The 19,766-nt window shown below is 41.0% G+C and overlaps 1 long non-coding RNA gene across 1 annotated transcript; it reads left to right on the top strand.

The window, feature by feature from the left end:
• The first annotated feature begins 895 nt into the window (after window positions 1-895).
• LOC118972908 (uncharacterized) lies at window positions 896-16,184 on the top strand. The gene is made up of 4 exons (XR_005062040.2): window positions 896-1,038; window positions 5,415-5,573; window positions 7,153-7,310; window positions 15,863-16,184. It is a non-coding gene; the product is annotated as an uncharacterized lncRNA (long non-coding RNA).
• The last annotated feature ends 3,582 nt before the right edge of the window (window positions 16,185-19,766 follow it).

Raw genomic sequence — 19,766 nt, 5'->3', positions numbered from 1 at the left:
TAAACAAGTGGCATGTAACATGGTGGATGCTGAGGCAGACTGGTTGGATTCAAATCTTCTCACTGCCTTTTACCAGTCCTGAGAGGTTGAAAGTCCATATCTTTAACCCTAGTTCCCTCATTTTAAAATGAGGAAAATCACAGAACCTGTGATTGATTATTTTAGGGAATAAATGAGCTATTTTGTGCACAGTACTTAGGATGTGCTGCACAGTCAGAAGTACAGGCATCTTAGAGATTATCATTCTTTTCAGTCTGGTGTCCACAGGGTTTAGAAGGGCCAGGCACCTCCTGAAATTATATGGAAAATGTCTGTGTGCTTTTCTGATAAAAGAGAAATAGGTTTCACCAGATTTTCAAAAGACGTATTCTAGTAACAGAATCTTCTAAGACCTAAGGCATTTGGATTAGAACCTAACTTCCTAAGTGTAGGCAGGTATAGACAGCCAAGAACAAAGACAGATGTGAGCTGCCCAATAACACCAAGGCATTAATTATGAATTCAACTACAGCTTGAAGGATCACTCCTTCTCTTAGTGGTCACCTAACTAGGACAAACTGAACTCCTCTTCCCCCGCTCCACTCCCCCCATCACAAAAAAATAAACTTGAAAATGAGCAAAGATTGACACTCTGCACTGGTATGTGTAGCGTAGACCAGTATCTACTGTCAGAGAGCTTTTTGGAGTGACTAAAGGCAGTCTGGGGAGGGGCAAAACAAATGGGAATCCATCGTTTCCATTTATGTTCAAATCCTAAAGATACCCTAAAGAAGTGGCCATCACCATAGGATCAGATATGAGAGGTAAAATGCTGAAAGAGAAAATGCCAAAAGAAGGCATTTGCAGGAGGCAACTCTATTTTCTGTTTCAGTTTTGCATTGTCTTTCTAAGGCAGCGCAGATCCTCCCTGAGAAGAAAAAGACAGATGGGATGATGGAATTCTGTGGCTGTGTTTCCTAGAGCATTTACTAGAGAAGTTATGACTCTTCCTAGTTACTGCTGGATATGTATTTAGAATACTTTCTGCCATGACAACAGGTAATCCTCATAATATTTCAATCTCTAACAAGAGGGCAGAGATTATGTTTTTTTAGCTTTTCTGCCTTCCAGTTTGCATATTAATAACCTTGTATAGTTACTCGCTGTTCTAACTAATTGCAGCTGCCTTGCTTGAAGTCTACCTTACTATTGTTGGTTTAAAGCAATATGTTGGTTGATTAATTTTTTCTTCTTTCTGGACAATTCTGACATCTTTCTGGGAAGGGCCTTATTGCTTCAAGATCACACCTTTGGTTCACATTAGGTATCTCTGTAATCAAACTAGAGGTAATATAGATTTTATCTTCGGAAACATATCAACATGTGATTTCTTTTTTCTTTCTGGTTTAATCATAGATCATGCCCAGGAATCAAGCAATATTTCTAGAACACCAGGCCTGTGCCCAGCACCATGCTACCTACATATATGGATGGAAGCATCCATTCCCTCAAGAGGTTCAGAAACTGGGAGAATTAAAACAATCACATTTGAAAACAGGGAAAACTATTCAGTAGTTGCTAAGCTCTACTGTGTTCTTCTGCAGAGATGGAAAGATGGATAAAAAAAATGATTCATGTCCTTTGTAGCTGGGGAGTCTTTGTAGAAATTGTTTTTGAAGGCAAGAGCTTATAAGACTTCCAGAATGTCAGAGGAGGAGAAAACTGAGAATTGGAATTGTTAAGGAAGACATCATAGCTAAGGTATATTTTGAAGGATGAGAAGGATTTAAACAGAAAAGCAATGGTAAGGGAAAAAATGACAGAAGCAGAAATGACTAGGGCTGCCTAACACCAATGTTAGAGGCAAGCATTGAGGTGACGATCTCTATGAACAATGCCCTTCAGCATTTGAAACTGCACATGTACAACCATAACCACAGGCCCTGGAAACAATCGGTTTTTTTATGGTAAGCAGAAATCAAAACACGTTGAGTAGTGAAAACAAGAGTATGCTGGGATGTGTGGGACAGGCTGGAATATGGAGGGCCTCTAAAGCCAGGCAGAGGACCCTGGAAGGCACATGGTGAGCCATAGGGAGCATGGCATGTTTCTGAGTTGGGAAGGGACGTGGTGGAGCAGCCACATTTTGGGTTGGTTGCCAGGAAATAGGAGGCAGAGTTGCCTAGAATATCAAGAATTAAGTTCAGGGAGGCTAGCTTGTAAGTATTACAGTGCCACCAGGTGAGGTGATGGCAACTTAGGCTAGGGAAGGCAGAGTGGAGAGGAAAGGAGGAGGTGAACATGCAGAAGCAAAACCCAGCAAGATGATACAGGGGAGATGCAGGCAAAGATGCAATGCACTGTTGATGAGCTGCCAAGTGGAGTTTTGGTGCTCAGAGCCCTTCTCTACAATAATAAGATGATGTCAGATCTTCAGTCTGATAAACTCACTCACCATTATTAAAACAAAAATAAATAAATAATAACTTTAGGAAACAGATTCTGGGAATTTTGTTTTTGCAGTTCATTGCTAACTCCATCTGCATTAGGGCCAAGCTAATATTCCAATTACAAAACATGTTTAAACTGAAGGATTAAGACCCTTGTCATTTTACAGAATGACCTACTTTAAAGGAAGTCCATTTGGATGTAATGGGTGGATTTATATGAGCTAGTAGATTTACCCAGAGCTACTTGAAATCTTCCCTCCATGTAATACATTAATTAATAGGGAAGAATTTACTAGATAATTAGATGGAGAATAATATGAGTGCTACACACTTTTATTATTTCCTTTTTACTAGTAAATGAGCAGACACTAAATAAGGTGGCTGGGAAGCATGGAGAGAGTCAGCCACAGCCCTTCAAAACTGTGGTTCTGGCCTTCAGCCCTGTGCAGAAGACCTAGTAGCACTGACTGCTTGTTAAACACTGGACCCCCAACTGTTTCCTATAAGTCCTTTAAGGCAGCAATGCTTCTTAGGATTTATGCACTGAAATAAAAGATTCATGAAAGATACAACTAAGAAATGGCTTCTATGATAAAAGCTTCCCCAAACAGGCAAAAATAAGTTGTTTTACCTGCAAAACCCTGAGGAAGGGACACACATCGTAAGGTGAGGCTCAGCTGATCCCCTCATCTGGAGCCTTACGCCAGATCTGCCCTCATGCCACAGCCATGGGGTGCAGGTGTAAATAGTTTACAGAGGGTTGCGGGAGCCCAGAATGCTGAAATTTACTGAATGTGGATGATATTAGCATTGTTCTCAATAGTTGCTGAGACCACCTACACCTTTCAACCTTCACTCCCTCAGCCTGTAAGTAAAGAACAGGCTTAGGTCAGTGGTGCTGTTTTGGGGGAAGTTTTATTGAACACAGGTCAGCTTGCATTGCTCCTAAGAAGTTTCCTTCTGTCACAGTCTGTTGAATTCCTATTCAAAATCAATCTCCTCACCCCTAGTCATGGACAAATCAAAGTTCACAGCAGTTATTGTAGCAATCCCATAAGGAAATATCTGGCTCAGCCACAAAACAACCTATTAAAATCATACAACAGTGAGGCAAACACACCTACCCAACATATGCATGTGATGTAAGAGCACAAGCTAATAAAAGCCAATAAGCAGGTGAGGGTGGATGTAAAACAAATAACCAATAAGCATAGAAAAGTTTGGGCTTTTGTATTTATGGAAGAAAAAATGCAGAGAGGTTGATTTGATGCAAAGGTATCTACACAAGGCACAGTTCCCTGCAAGGAGAAGCTGCAGGAAGTTGTCCATCACCAGTGGAAGGACTACTTACCCTGTAAAGAATTCAATGTAGTGTCAGCTCTTTAAATTCAAGTCCACAGCAGCATCTTTAACTCTGGAAGTTTCATATACACACATAGATAGCCAGAAAGCAGGTTGTTTCAGTTCTTGTTCCCCCAGAATCACACCCTGAAATAAGAACTCTAGAGCAAAGAGTAGGAAATGCTTCCAGAACAGTGGTAAAGGAATGGAAAACTTCAACAGGAATAGGAAGGGAGCCAATAAAAGGTATATTCCCAAGGACTCAGGGAGCTGCATCCTGCGGAGAACTCTGGAGGCAATGTAGAGCTATTGGGGTTACCCACTTGAAGGTGAGAAGCTGGGGTATTTATACTCCAATTCCCATCAGTCCTGAGGCATCAATTCCCTGGTGCTGCCTGTCTGCACTGAGCCCTGACAGAGTAGGTTACAGGCACCAAGAAAAAAACCTCCACACACACAAATACAATGCTGGCTGTTTAAAGTCTGCCTGGTGTGTGCTACAGGGTGAGTCCTGAGGGCATGTGGGCAAGGCATGAACAGGATCTGCCACACAGGTGTTCCCCAGCAATCTCCTAGGTATTAGTCCAGAAGACAAGAGTTTTTTGGTAAAGATGGCCTTTCTCCCAAAGTACATTTTTCTGTCATTTACTTCAATCAGATGCTCATTTCTTATTTTCTGAAGTTGAATGACTAAAAAGAGGCAAATGCCCAAAGCAAGAAGCATGTGTTCTCTGCTAGGGCTGCCACAACAAAATACCACAGGCTGGGTGGCTTACACAATAGAAATTTATTTTCTCACAGTTCTGGAGGCTGTATGTCCAAGGTCAAGGTGACAGCCAATCTGGTTTCTCCTGGGGCCTCTCTCCTTTGCAGGTGGCCACCTTCTCCCTGTGTCTTTGGATGGTCCTTCTTCTGTGCCGCCCTTTCCTGGGGTCCCTTGTATGTCCAAATCCCCTCTTCTGAAAGGACACCAATCAGATTGGATTAGGGCCACCCGTATGACCTCAGTCACCTCTTTTAAGGCCCTGTGTCCAAACACAATCATATTCTGAAGTACTGGGAGTTAGGGCTTCAACATGTGAATATTGGTGGGGGGGGACTCAGATAGTAACAAAACGTATTTAGCACATTCATTATTTAGATTAAATCACTATTAAGGGATTCCTATAGATTAGGTAATTATTCCCACTCAAAAGATGAGAAAACAGGTTTAAAGAGGCAAAGTAGCTCTATTTTTAGTTCTTTATTAAAGCAACTGACTCTGTCTCCTAACTAATAAGAGTATAAAGACAAGCATCAACTATACTGCAATTTTTGTATTTAATTCAGTAAATACTTGAAAGGCAAATCTATTAAGCATTGAGTTCAGGCTTTGGAGAAGATGGGGTCATTAGTAAGACAGTGTGCTTGTCCCAAGAGGCTGACCACATAGGGGAGAGAGGAGAGATGTACTAGGAGTAGATATGTAGAACACAACCAGCTGTAGTGTCAACAGAGCCTCATAAGAACTCAGGCCAAGGGGACATCAATCCTAGCAGAGAAGATGCAGAAAAGCTTGAGGGAGCAGTTGGCACTGGCGCTGGAAAAAGTGGTTTGGGACCCTGAAATGGATGGTTCACCTCCTCTTTCTGCATTCTTCTACAGCATGAGCTCAGTAGAAAATCAGAGCTGAGAATCCAGGAGCACTTCCATATAGAAGGCTGATATTTGACATGAAGTACTTCGCAATCGAGACACAGCATTGTGGAAGCCAATGCAGCAGAGGCAGAAGATGGAGGCGTGCGGGCTCAGCAGGAACTGCAGGTGTGTGCTGCTGACATGCAGAGCACTTTAATTAAATTAGGTGTCAACATCTTAAAAATGGGAGATTTCTCTTGAAACTCCAGTTTTTGTCACCCTGGACAAATCAAAAGTCCTGGCCACCCTCCACTGCACATCTGCCCCATGTGAGAGGCAGCTCCTCTTTTGCTAGGTTACACTGTCTCTGGTACAGCCCTGTCACTCCTGTTGTCTGGCACCAGCAGACCTCACTCCTTTAAGTTGCCTGCCAGGTGCCTGTCGCAGCTGGGACTCTGTCACTTGGCAGAGTACCAGCTTGATTCAGAGGACTATAACAGTCAATAGGACCTGTGTTAGAATCTTGGCTCTTCTAGTTTCCTCACTGTGTCATCTATTTCTCTGGACCCCAGTTTCCTCATTTGTCCATATAATGGTGTGCTCAAGTCTACGGCAACCACCTAATATGTGTGATTTGCTGAGCACAGCCCCTGACCCACAGAAAGCTCTGAGTAAAGCTTAGCTTTTGTTATTGCTACTGTTGTTCCAGGGTTTTGTCAGTGTATAAGTTTTTGGATAATTAACTCCACTGGACAAAAATGCTAGTGGAAAGGTCTTCTGTAGGACGCTTACTCTTGCATTGTTCCAAAAGCAGTTCTACAACCCAGACTCAGCCTGGCTATTTCATACATGTGTCATTGTTCAAAACAGGTACCAAGAAAGTAGTCTAGAAAAATGCTCCATTGCAAATGGGTCAGTGGCATCTCTTTAGCAGGCCAGGTACAAACATTCCTCCTTAGGAAAACAAACAAACCACATCAATCTCTATCGTACTAAGGATTTATGCCACGTGCACATTAAATCTAAACAGAACTCTGTTCTAAGAGATTAGATGGTAGGCATCAAAATGTCCTTTTATGAGAATACTTTAAACATGATACAGGACAGTAAAAAGGTATTAATACTTCTAACATTTACATGAAATATCATATATATATATATGTATATTCATAATTATTCCTCAGCTAATAATAACCTGAGTTTATATTCCCTGGACAGACAGGGACCGACTGCATGATAAGGGGAGGAGGGTGATAAGGTGTGGGCTACCAGATTAACCCATGAGGTATTTTGAGTTTGCTTTCAGTAAATCCTACATGGGATCGTGGAAACGGTCTCCCATGAGAAGTTGTATAACCGTGAAGTGGCTGGACTCAGGCTGGTACCTCCTCTATCCCTTTCCTTACTATAGTGTGGAGGCTGAAAGCAGGGACCAGACTCTCTGGTTTCAAATTTACCCCTGATCAAGCCACCCACCTTAGCAAACCTCAGTTTTCCCATTTAAAAGAATATTCAGTTACTACTTCTTATATGGGATTGTTGTGAGGATAAAATATGTACAAAGGGTTCAGCACAGTGCCTGACACACAGCAAGCACTCAATGATGTTGGCCCTCTATATCACTAATTAAAGGTGGGTCTATTGCCGCTTCAAACAAAATGCCCCATACATTCACCAGAAGTGGAAGGAATTCTGTGTCTCGCTCGAATTTACTGCCATATTTGTGTCTGGAAAGGAGAAGGCACCCTTGTTTTTCCTCCTCTAGAGAAATGCAGATTTGTGAAGGTGCAGAAGCTACACAGGGAGTTGGCCTGCAGGGTCCAGATACAGGAAGGATGGCAAAGAGGACAGAGTTGTAGCACCGAGAAAACAGTCATGGATGACCTGGGGAGAGTGGGAGAGACAGAGGAGCTCGGTGGTCATGTGAGTCTTTCCCTTCATCCCTGTGCAACACTGGAAATAAAAATGTCGCTGTTACTGAGCATTCAAGGCTTCAGTGGGTGTGCTCTGAGGAACAGTTTTTTGCATTGTTTTGAATCATTGAGGTAACATTTATTTATAGGAAGGATGCAGTTGGATTAACATTTCTGCATCTCCTCTACCAGTAAACTTTCAGATCAGGTACAGTTAACCAGACTGAGGGCGATTTCCCAAGACTTAGAAATTAACACAATGTACTTCCTTCATGAGCAAGTTTCAGTATTGCCATATTTTGGATCTATAACCAGACATGGGAATAATAGGTCCATGGAGACTCTGACTATTAATTCCCCAAGTCCACTTGTCTGCTTGCAGAGTGCCCTCCCTGTCATCGTCAGGATGTACAGGCCCTGGGGTAAAATTCTGATGGGCCCCAACAGACAAGTGTGCTTAGCTAATGATTCTCCTGATCTCTCTCTTGACCCATGGACTCTTTGGCAAATTCTGTGGGTGAATGTTATGACTGACACTAATTCATACAGACTTTAAAGGAGTCCTTTTCTGCCTTACAGCCTCTTCTCAGGAGAGTAAGGCAGAGGAGCCATAGCAAGAAAGTATAGAGTCAAATAGAGTACCAGGGAAATCTAACTTGGAACAAATGGATGGTCATGGCGAAGCGTACTGTTACAGGGCTGAATTAAGATGTCAGCCACATCTGGTATAGTGCCAGAAGAAGCTGTCTCTCTGCTGGAAAACAGCTGGGGATTCAGTAGTGAAAGAGAGCCTAAGAGGCCGGGTGGACAAAATGGGGCAGGTGCCTCAAGAGACAATAATTAGCAACTAGAAGCAAGGGTGGAGGTGAGAAGCAGTCCAGGCATTTGATGTGTTTGCTTCCTCCTGCTGCTATGTGAAATAGCGCTGATGACCACTGTGCTTGAATCTATAGTGCTTGATTAGTCTGTTCATCTAGAAATGACCATTTTGAGGGCTTTTATTATTGCCTTACATTCCCTTAATACAAGGTGCAGGCATGGGTTCAGCTGTTGCCTAGACAGCGTCCTGTCCAGCGTGGCGGAAGGCCTAAGCCTGGATGTCTGAGCCTTTTTATGTAGGAGCCTTTTTATACAGTTCCGGGAGAAGGAGAATGTAAATTCATGCCACTTGCTACAAACTCAGTAAAGCTCCTGAACATTTGCATTTGCTTATGAAACATGCTCTTGACTTGATCAAATGAAAAATGATGTGAACTTCCCATGGATTATTTATCCCAGCAGCGTATGCTCAGAGTGTCTGAGATTCTCTTATCATGAAAGCCCCTGTGGACCTCAGGCTCCTTTTCTCTGAATTTAAATAAGCCCAGTGCCTTTGCATTTGTCCTTATAGGTCATATTTTGGAATGACAGAATCATCTTAGAGGCTCTGCTCTGGGCCCTCTGTTAAGAGGTGAGGCCATGCCAATGGATGAGGTCCAGCTCCTATGCTAAGGGTCAGCAAACTACAGCCTGCCACATCTAGCCTGCCACTTGTTTTTTAAATAAACTTTTACTAGGACACAGCCATGCCCATTCATTATGGATTGTCTATGGCTGCTTTTACACTATAGCAACAAGCTGAGTGATTGCAACAGGGACCATCTGGCCTACACGGACAAGAATATCTTCCATATGTCCTCTATAGAAACAGTTTGCTGACCCCTGCCCTATGGCATGGCCTCTTCTCCAGACTCCACTGGAAAGCCTGGTAGAGGGCAAGATGGAGAGGACGCATGACCTAAGTGGGGTCCCTTGCTACTCCCTGTGCTCAGGGACCTCCCTTCTTATCTCTGTCCTCACTCCTAACACAGGAACCACAAGGTTTTATTCTGCCTTTATCTTCGACCCTCAAGTTGAGCATCAGTTATTCTCTTCAGCTCACAGCACAGCATCCTTGCTCCATACCGGGTCCTTGCTTAGTTTACTTTATGTAACCCACTCAACTCTAGTCTCCCTTCACAATCCCCAGTCCTCTCCCCACAGGCACGTCACTCTTCAGTGTTTGATATGCATGCACCCTGATCAAATGTGCAACGGCATTGGTGTTTGTGTTTTTAATATACATAAGCAATACTGTGCTGTCAATCTTACTTTATTCTTTTTTGCTGAAACCCATTTTCCTTCAACACCATCCTTTCAGATTCATCTATGATTGTGTTTATCTATAGTTTCTAGTTACATCTCAAAATTTTTAGGGCAAAAGGACAGTTGATTGTTTTATCAAAAGTGGGGGGAACTTTTGGTGTATGCATTCTTCCCAACACGTGTGTCACAGCAGCTCCTCAAGAAAGATACAATTCTTTAACAAGAGCTTGCCACACATAAAACACAACAGGGTTTATGCCACTCAAAAGGGTCCCTGAATTCTTCATAAGCCCTGGTGTCAAACTGAGTTATGGGGCAATGTTTCTGATACGCACTCGGCATATTCTCTACTTACCACCCCTCAATAAATCCTCACATGCTAATTTGTGGCCAGCCATTCCCAGTCACACATTGGCTATATTGGGTTGTGAGTGAAGGCAGCCAAGGTTTGGGGTTGCTCAGAAGATAGAAACTCAGACAGGCCTATCCCTAAAGAGACAAGAAAGAGTCAGAACATGCTATTACCCACAACAGCTGCCGGATTAACTCCATTACCTCCCAACTAATTAGAAAAACTTAACAGGACCTTAGTTCCTGCTTCCATTCCCATATCACAGCACTATGTAGGAGGGTGTGTTTGGTTCATAAGTCTTCACAACCCTTAGGCTTCCCAAGCTCTCAGGATGTGGAGGTCTGGGTGAGCAGGGAATCTCAGCAATTTGCAAGGTAAATGGTGTTCAAGGCAATTACTTTGCATTAGACTCAAGGGGAAAGTACTCCACTTTGACCAATCATTATTCCCACAAAATGTTATAAAGCTTTTCTTGACCAAAGCTTTTAATCTCAGCTGTCATGAACATTCATGTTGCTTTTTATATTGTTAAAAAGAAGCACTATGGACTGCATTGGGTGGGGACTTGATAATATGGGTAAATGTAGTAACCACATTGGTTTTCATGTGAAACCTTCATAAGAGTATATATCAATCATACCTTAATTGAAATAAAAAAAAAAGAAGCACTATGTCTTTTAACATTTGATACTTTTCCAATATGAGAGTAGGCAATAAATGGCAAACTAAAACCAGGGATTTATATGTACATTTACAGTAATGTTTGAATTACAATGATGTTGATATCATAAGCCTTCTAAAAGAGTTTTAGAAAGCCTCTGTGGCCTACTAATGTACTATTCAAATCAGTACTATTTGCCCACCCCCTAAATTTAGGACATCCCTAATGTATATGTAGGGGAGGATCTTGAGAGGGAGCAGTAGTGAATTAAAAAGGGGACTGATCTGTTGCAGGATATTGACGGAGGGATCTGTTTTACTAGCCCAGAAGGTAGAAGCTCTCGGGAGGTTGGTGTCAAGGGACTGCAGCACAGGGCTTTAGCATGGGCACAGTTGTCTCCTAAGTGGCCTTTATGGGGTCCAGACCAATACCAATGGTAATTCTGCTAATTAACGAAAAGTTCTTGATGGCCCATAATTTACTGCTTTTGTTCCTAATCAGTACCTCCTTCACCCCCATTTCCCAAACTTGTAAATGGAATGGAGGACCTGTAATTTTTTTATCTGAACATTGTTCCCCCACCAAAAAATAACACACACACACAGAATTCAATCTTCTCAGAATAAGCTAACATAGGCCAACTCTGTCTTTCCATCTCTTTATGAATCTGACTTGTATCTACACACATCTCAGCATTGCAGACAGACAAGCAGTCTTTCCAATTTATTGCTAACAAAGGTTAAGAAATTTAATCTGGGGAATAGTTATACTTCAAGTTTATAGCTGAAGAGACTGTCTACTACTTAAGTCGAAGTGGTTATAAGGATTAAAGAAGGTCCATGAAAAGAAAAGTCTAGAATGCATCAAAGAGGAAAACATGAAACATAACAAAATTCACTTAAACAGAACAATGAAGATGTTTCACACAGGAGATAACTAATTTGTCAGTCCCAATTAGGATCTTTTTTTAGCCTTGACCAAGAAGCTGTTTCAATGCCCTGCAGAATCCAAGCACTTTTGAAGGACTTCAGCAGTCAGTTACTGGCCTTTCTGCTCAGTGGCTGCTCTGCTAAGAAATTTTCTCTTCTGCCTCCATCCCCAACACACATTCCAGAGTTTAACCAACTTTTGCAAAGAGGCCTAATGACCTTGCTCCACTGTTTGTCATCTTCCCACCCACATTCAAAAGACACAAAATGTCAACTGTCTTTTTTTTTTTAGAAAGCCAAGGAAATTATAACTTCTCCTCCCAGCTGGCCTAATGAACAGCAAATTTTTTAGATCTTAGATGATGGGCACAAGAGAGGTACCAAATAGTATTCTCCTACCTGAAAAAACTATCTACAAAATAAGCTACATCTTTTTAAATTAAAAAATACACGGCATCTAAAGTATCTCAAAAAAACAATTTTAATTTAAAAAATAAAGTCTTAACTTATGAGTCAGAATTTTCATGCAGTAAAAGCTATAAATATACAAGCTCACTTTTCTTATTTGCTTTTCAAAAGGTACTTACTGAATTCATTAATATTTACATGTTAATGCATTTTTTTAAAGGAAATAAGCCGCTACTCCCCCATTACCTAACACTTTCAGATTTTGAGTTGCAAAGAGTCTTTTAAAGTTCTCAAGGCTGTACTATACTTCAAAAGGATTGGCCTAGATTGGAAGGCAACATGAGAGACATTAAATCATTTCTGTCTTCATGCTTGGTGACACTGCTTGGACTATAAGCCACTAGCCTGTTCCATCCTCCTCCCCTCTTCTTCCCCATTCTGCTTTGTTTATACCCCAACTCCTTAGTTTTCCTGTCATTACCGAGCTCTGTGCGAAGAAATAAAATATATGTCCAAAATTTACAAGCAATGTATGGTTAGTATACTGCCTGGAGTGGGTGGAGGGGGAGAAGTTTCTTTAGCACTGACTACTCTGGACGAACTACTTCCTGGCTCTGATTTAACCTTTGCTCTTAAGGGTTACTAGCCCGTAACTTCTATCCGGCTCCCAGCTGTCCCATCTGGGGTAGGGTCCAAATGTCAGAGAAACTCAAAACCCATACTGAGTTCATAAGAATATTTCCTTTTAATAATCCTTACTCAAATTATTTGCCATCAGATATGGTGATGGAAAGGCAGTAGCTAGAAACCAGTTCTACATTGCAGTACTGAATGGATCCCACCTCCCTTAGAAATCAATGTCTTTTATCCATTAATATCTGACAGTGAATTACCTTCAAAGTGTGCTGGAATGTAAGCTTCCAAGAAGGCAGAGATTCTTATCTGTTTCTTCACTAATTTATCCCAAGAAACCAGAATATAATCCTTGTACCTGTTAAGTGCTCAATAAATATTTTTGATTGAATGAAGTTAGAAGATAAAGTTCAACTGGGTGTATTAGGAGTCTGGGTTTGGGAAGTGGGAATAAGCAGGCAGTTAGAATCAACTGTGGAAAGAAATGCCCTGGGATCCTGATAGATATTAGGATCTGGGTTTGCTTTTCGAAGGAGTTAGATTTTCATTTTAGATGTAACTGACTCACAGAAATACTGGCTGGCAAAGGAGAGATTATAGAAGCAAAAGCAGAAACATTTTAATCTGCATATCTGAACTTTTCTAATTTTAAAATCCAACTAATGCTTGCCTTTTCCTAATGTGCAGAAAATAAAGTTAGTGAACATTGTATTTCCAACTTTGAGTTTTTCTTCAAAAACTTTTTAACTGTTGTTACCAACCACAATTTGTGCACATGAGACACAAACATGCAGTGGCTTCAGCATGACACCCAGGCTCTGCCACCAGAACATATCTAAGAACCACTGCGGACCCCTTCTGTGCCGTCATGAATCTCAGACCTGCAGAAAACTAATATGCAAATGTATAAGGGTATATTGTTCTTCCTGTTATAAATCACTTGCACATTATTCTCATTCAAACTCAGGTTTTCTAATTTCAGTATCATCCTTAGGCCTCACCCTTGAAATAAATTGTAATTGAAGAGACAATTTACAGAACTCCTCATGCACTTGGGTCATTAAGCCTCCTTTTCAGTGCAAAATTTTGCTTAGAACAATCAGTGTCAGGACCAATATTGATGGCCAGGTCTCTACAAATAACATAAAGTTGTAGCTACTAATCAAGTGTGTAGGTCTCCGTGATAAGAAGGATCAGACCACCCCTTCAAAGTGGTGTGGTGACAGTCTGATCACAGCCTTTCTGTTACCTGCCCTTCCTTCTCTGCCTTTCTTTGTGGGCTGTCCTAACTCCCTGCAGAAGGTCTCCATATTGCCAGCTTTCTGGTTCTCACCTTCCTCCAGAGAACATGTCAATATACATTATAGGTTCTCATTTTTAAAAGAAGAGGAGGAGGACTTTTTTTGTATGAAATTCAATAGTTTAATGGCCTGGGTTTACTGGGAGTGGGAAGCCTATTTTAATCTTGTACACCTGCACTCCTCCAAGTTTTCATGTCTTCCTTTATAAGTGAAATGCAAAGCCCACCTAATGCTTTTTTTAAAATTGTGGTAAAATACATATAAAATTTACCATGTTAGCCATTTTTAGGTGTAGAGTTCAGTGGCATTAAGTACATTCACATTATTGCGCAATCACCACCACCATCCATCTCCAGAACTCTTTCATCTTTCCAAACTGAAACTCTGTAGTCACTGAACAATAGCTCCACAATGCCCCCTCCTACCAGCCCCTAGGAATCCCTCACTTGCTTCATGTCTCTGTGAATTGACCACTCTGGGTACCTCATACAAGTGGAATCATCCAGTATTTGCACTTTTGTATCTGGCTTATTTCACTGAGCATAATGTCTTCAAGGTTCATCCATGATGTAGCATGTGTCAAAATGTCATTTCTTTTTAAGGCTGAATAACATTCCATTTTGTAGATATACCACATTTTGTTTATCTATTTACCCATTGATAGCATCAGGTTGTTTCTATATGCTGGCTATTGTGAATAATGCTGCTATGAACACTGGTACACAAGTATGTGTTCAAGTCTTTGCTTTCAATTCTTTTGAGTATGAATCATATGGTGGTTCTATGTTTAATTTTTTTGAGGAACCACCATACTATTTTCCACAGCAGCTGCACCATTTTACATTTTCACCAGCAATGCTGAAAGGTTCCAGTTTCTCCACGTTCTCACCAACAATTGTTACTTTCTGTTTTTTTCCATAGTAGCTGTTCTAATGGGTGTGGCTTGGTTTGCATCTCCTTGCAGATTCGTGAGGTTGAGCAGACAATTGCTTTTCGTACCAATAAAAACCTTGTTGGTTGGATAGTTAAGCACCGCCTCCCATCCTATATGAGCCTGTACCTACTCCACTTACCTTCCCACTCTCCAGTGTCCTGCTGGTATTCCTCTCCTGGCCACCCATTGGTTCAACCCAGCAGAAGCCAGAAGGCAGGGAGGCTTTTGATGAAGCCTTTACAGATCAGCCTCCCAGGATGCAAGCTAGGGTGGGCTCCTGGGAAGGTGGTATGTGGGAGGGCAAACAGAAACTGTCTACCATTCTAATATTTTAATGACTGCTTTATTTTCATCACAACATCTAGAACAATGATGGGCTCATTTCAGATCATAAATGCAACTTAAAAACTTTTTTGTCTGATGTCCTAAAGCAGAAGTTGGCATGAAGTTTGCAAACTACCTATTTTATGTACAGCTTCAAATAGTTAATATGGCAAACGAGTTATAGACCCATTCCTACCATGACAGATAATCGTTTTGCCTTTCTGGCTGTCACAAGGACCATCTCATTATCCCCTCTTCTCACCATCAATGCACAGGATCAATTCATGGATAATTGTTGAAGCTGGATGATGGATACATAGTCTACTTTTGTGTATATTTGAAATTTTCCCTGATGAAAGTTTATTAAAATGAAGAGACCAGGCCCTACCACTGACCATGTGATGGGAGGGACCACCCACAGTATTATATATCCTTCTGTTTTTTTGCATTGGGTAATTGATTCAGAATTTATGGGTAATTTTGACTGGATTTTTTGACCTTTTAGTTACATAGTTAATTCTGCAATGACTAATACTTAAGGCGTTTCTATGTCAAGGACATATAGACCAATTATATTATAGGTCTTTAATATGGTCATTTTAAAACCATGCCTCTTATTTGGTGAGTATACAATATAACATTTTGATAGCATTTAAATACCTTCTATAATTACACTGAGAAATCTTTCCCAGTGTTACTGAAATCAGTTGCAAATTTTGCTTCCAGATACATAAAGTACTAGAAAAGTAGCCAAAAAGAGACATGGACTCAACATGTGCTGCCAAAAATAATAATAGAATTTCAAATGTTAAATAGTTTTTTAAAAAGCTCTTCTCTGGAATGAAATGCATTTACTCAAGTTGTTTTTCTCTTCCTCCTCCTGCTTCTCATTATAGACATGCCTTCTTGGCTGACTTCCTGATCGGTTGGGGAGCCCAGCCCCACTGAGTCAGCTGGGTACAGCTGTCTCGTATGGATACATGGAGCTGGTGGGAACCAAGATGGAGAGTGGAATAGGGGACTGAGCCCTTTGGGATATTTTTAATTAGGAAGAAAAATGAGCAGAAATACTGAGCTGCCATCCTGAGGGCAAATTTATCGCCCTTTATCTTTTTGTAGGCACCACGAAATGTACTTGATGACTGAGACCAAAATTGGCCTATTTGCTTTGTTTTTTTTGTGAAAAGAAAAAGGATCAAGGATTGACCTCTGGTTGGCATCTTGTTTCTCAATGAACAATTTATTTTTCATTATAAATTATTTTTCAGGTCATGCAAGGGGTAATGGGGAAGAGTTAACCTTTCCATCATCACTCAGAAAAGTGTATCAGGACATTTCATTCCAAGCCATCCCTCTAAGTCTGACTGTCCCTGTCCATGTGCTCAAAGGAAACTTGGCAAGGGGACCAAGACACAGTATTGGGTGTAGTGATTTCCCTGGTCCCGCCAGTTCAGTTTGCACCCTTTAGGTCCTCAGCGAGTGTGGACCACTTTGTGCAGAACACCAGGCAGTGCTTTCCTTTAGGTAAATGCCCTGAAATCAAGCCCAGATTTCAGTCAGTTTTAGAAAGAGACATTTAATGCCACAACTTCCATACAGTCAACACTAGTGCCTGCTTTTGGAAACTTAAATAAAAAAATTAAATTAGATGATGTATGCAAAGCCCGTAGCACACATTTCTAAAGTTAGTAAATGTTAGCTCTTATTGACAATTATCCTCACCATGAACATGGCAAACTTTGTTCTAAATCACTATTTCATTCATTTAGCACCTAATTTGTGTCAAGCACTGTTGTTGATCAATAGAACATAGCTGTGTGTGAGGCCAGGTCCCTGCTCTCATCCAATATATATGCTTTGGGAGGGAAGATGGATAATACATCATTAAACTACATAATTTCATTTAATAGTTGCCATATTAAAATAAAACAAGACAACAGGATAGAGTGTGACTCAGAGGAATGGGATGTGGAGGGAAGGTGACTGTAAACAGAATGACAGAGAAAAGCTTCTCCAAGGATGAGGCTTGGATGATAAAATGGAGCCTACCATGGGCACATGCAGAGGTGGAGCATCACAGGCCAAGGAAGCAGCAAGAGCGAAGGCCCTGAGGTGGCCCATCTCAACACGGTGCCAGGTTACCCTATGCAGTGGACGCAAAGTGACATTCCTCTTTGCTGTCTTGCAACAGTTCCCATTTTCAAAGCACCTAAGTAATCAATCTGCAATCAGAGTAAACTGCCATCAGGAGAGTTGTGGTACTTCGGTGAGAACAAACCCATTTATACAAACAGTGTGGAAATTTTAGTTTAAACAAGCTTGAGAATGGACTTCTTGAATCCTCATTGCTTGATGTCACTATTGCACATTTATGGGGAGATCCTGCCCGTGATTTTGGGATCAGGACCATAACTCACTGTTATTCCAATTCACAGATCTAGGAACCAGATTAGGATATGAGATGGTTCCTGTGCTGCTAGTAACCTGCTGTAAGCTCTTGAACATGTCGTTTAGACATGCTGTAACTTAGTACGGTAACCTATCAAATAAGAGGAGTGGGCTGGACTAGTGCATCTGAAACTTGAATGTGCCTTCCAGTCCCCTGGTGATTTTGTTACATGCAGACTCTGACCCAGTAGTCTGGGACGGGGCCTGCAGGTTGTGCATTTCTAACCAGCTCACAAGCAATACTGATGCTGCCAGTCCTTGGACCACCCTCTTGCGAGCTGGAGTTTTAATTATCTCTAAAGTGTCTTCCAGCTCTAAATTTAGGACTCTGTATTCCATACTTACTAGGACTTGAACTTCAAGTCCTTGATAAAATCTTTAAGACCTAAAGATCTGTAATAACCAAGATAAAGGTGATCTTCCTGCAATACCGAACCTGTGCTTCCTTCTAGCTGTCCAACCCTTGCAAGTCAAGGTCACTGACTCACATCACTACCTCCTACCATAATGCCTACACATTTTTAGGGCAGAGACCAGTGAAATGCCTTATCACTCACCAAATCCAGTATGATGAAGTGAGGAAACTTTGACTTCATAAGTGTGCAAAGCATTCAGGCTGGATTAGAATGGTTAGTTTCCCAAAGTAAGCAATAATAAAAGAACATTATATTTTATTTTATATTGTTTAAGTAATGAATGCAAACCTTGGGTGAGATGTTTTTAAGACTATACAAAATTGCATACAGTTCTGGAAATTCAAGGAAAGATGTTATTGCTGATTTTATCTTAATTACCCTTACTAGGTAATTAGTAATCCACCTTAAAGATATTATTAGGCAGGTAAAAAGTGCAGATTCTGACAGTTAAAAAATCCCTCAACCTTTCTGAGAAAGACCAGTTGCTGCCTTAGCTTCTTATTTCTAAAAGGGGCCTGAGGTGGGTGGTTTCCCTGGGCTTGTCAGAAGATTTACCTCTACCAGGCAAGGGGAATGGGAAGCACAAAAACAACTCAGGAAATCACTAGGCTTGTTAAAGACACTGCTCCAGTTTTTAAAGTAACAGGAAGTAAAAGTAAAGTAAAGGGAAGAAAAGGAGCTAATGGGCATACTGTAATGGTGATGATGATGGCTTACATTCAAATGTCTGCCATAAGTTTTCAAAGTGTTTTCAGGAGGTGACTATGGTTATTGCCATTTTATGACCAAGAAGGCTGAAGGCTAAGAGAGCTACAAACTGATGACTGGTGGAACTGAGGTCTGAATTCAGATCTTCTATCCAGTATAATTTTCAGTATGTGGATAAAGCTCTAGTTATAGAACATTAACCCAGTCTTTGAAAATTTTGCCAAGCTCACAGAGCACAGCACCTAGAGGAAGAGCAGAATCTGTCCAGTTTTTTTGGCTCCCAAATTGACAACTTCCATTACCAAACTCAGAACTTGTGATTACCTTTGTTGACTTATTGGGAACACAGAATCTATTTCCCATCAGATGTGCTCCCCCGTAGAGAATCCCCTACAGGGACAGATTGAGCCTAAACAGGATGTCAGTAAATGGCATAATGGAATTCATCCTTCAGTATTTCTTCTCCCAGACATCAGTCTGAGGAATCATAGTGTCAGGAGCTTCCACCAAAGGAGAGGCAAACAAATGAAGTATGAATACTCTCCCTAATCCTTCTCAGGCTATGCAAGGAACCCCTGGTACACACCTGGCCATTTCAGACAAGGTACTATAAATACCAGTGAGACGGTTCCTGCATTTTCAGTTGGCTTTCATATACTTACATTTGTTATGAAGGAATATTCTCTACCTGAAGTGGGTGAACATACATTTTCAAACAGATGATATCATCGAACACTGCTCACTGAGAAGCCAATTCTTTTAGAAAGAGCTAATGGGAAATACATAGCAGATGACATTGAACACACCTCCTGATCAAGAACTGAAATCAGTTCAGGGCAACAACGAGAAAGAGACGTATTTATATAACTGTGATTTCTACCTATTGCGGGCTGTTAGGCAGTTCACAGAAGCCATGACAAATACTTGGAAATGATCATGATACATAGATAGCCAACAACATTAATAGACAGCAAACCCTGGGTTTGCACTGTGCCTATTAACTTCCCAGACACAGCAGGCACTTATAACTTACAATTATGATAATAGGTGGGAGTCTCTGTTAATGCTAGCACATGAGACATTTAAAAAATTAATTTCAACCCAATGAACCAGACCAAATCACAGGCCAATATCCACTTGAATCTACACTATAGGGTTGAATATCCCAGTTCAAGATACAATGGAAATCCAAACATCAGTAGAAACATCCAGATATATTTCCTTACTT

Source organism: Manis javanica, chromosome 6 (assembly GCF_040802235.1).
Source record: "Manis javanica isolate MJ-LG chromosome 6, MJ_LKY, whole genome shotgun sequence".
NCBI classification, from domain to species: Eukaryota; Metazoa; Chordata; class Mammalia; order Pholidota; family Manidae; genus Manis; species Manis javanica.
The sequence above is the reverse complement of the archived record's forward strand: the minus strand, read 5'-3'. Positions and strand labels throughout refer to the sequence as shown.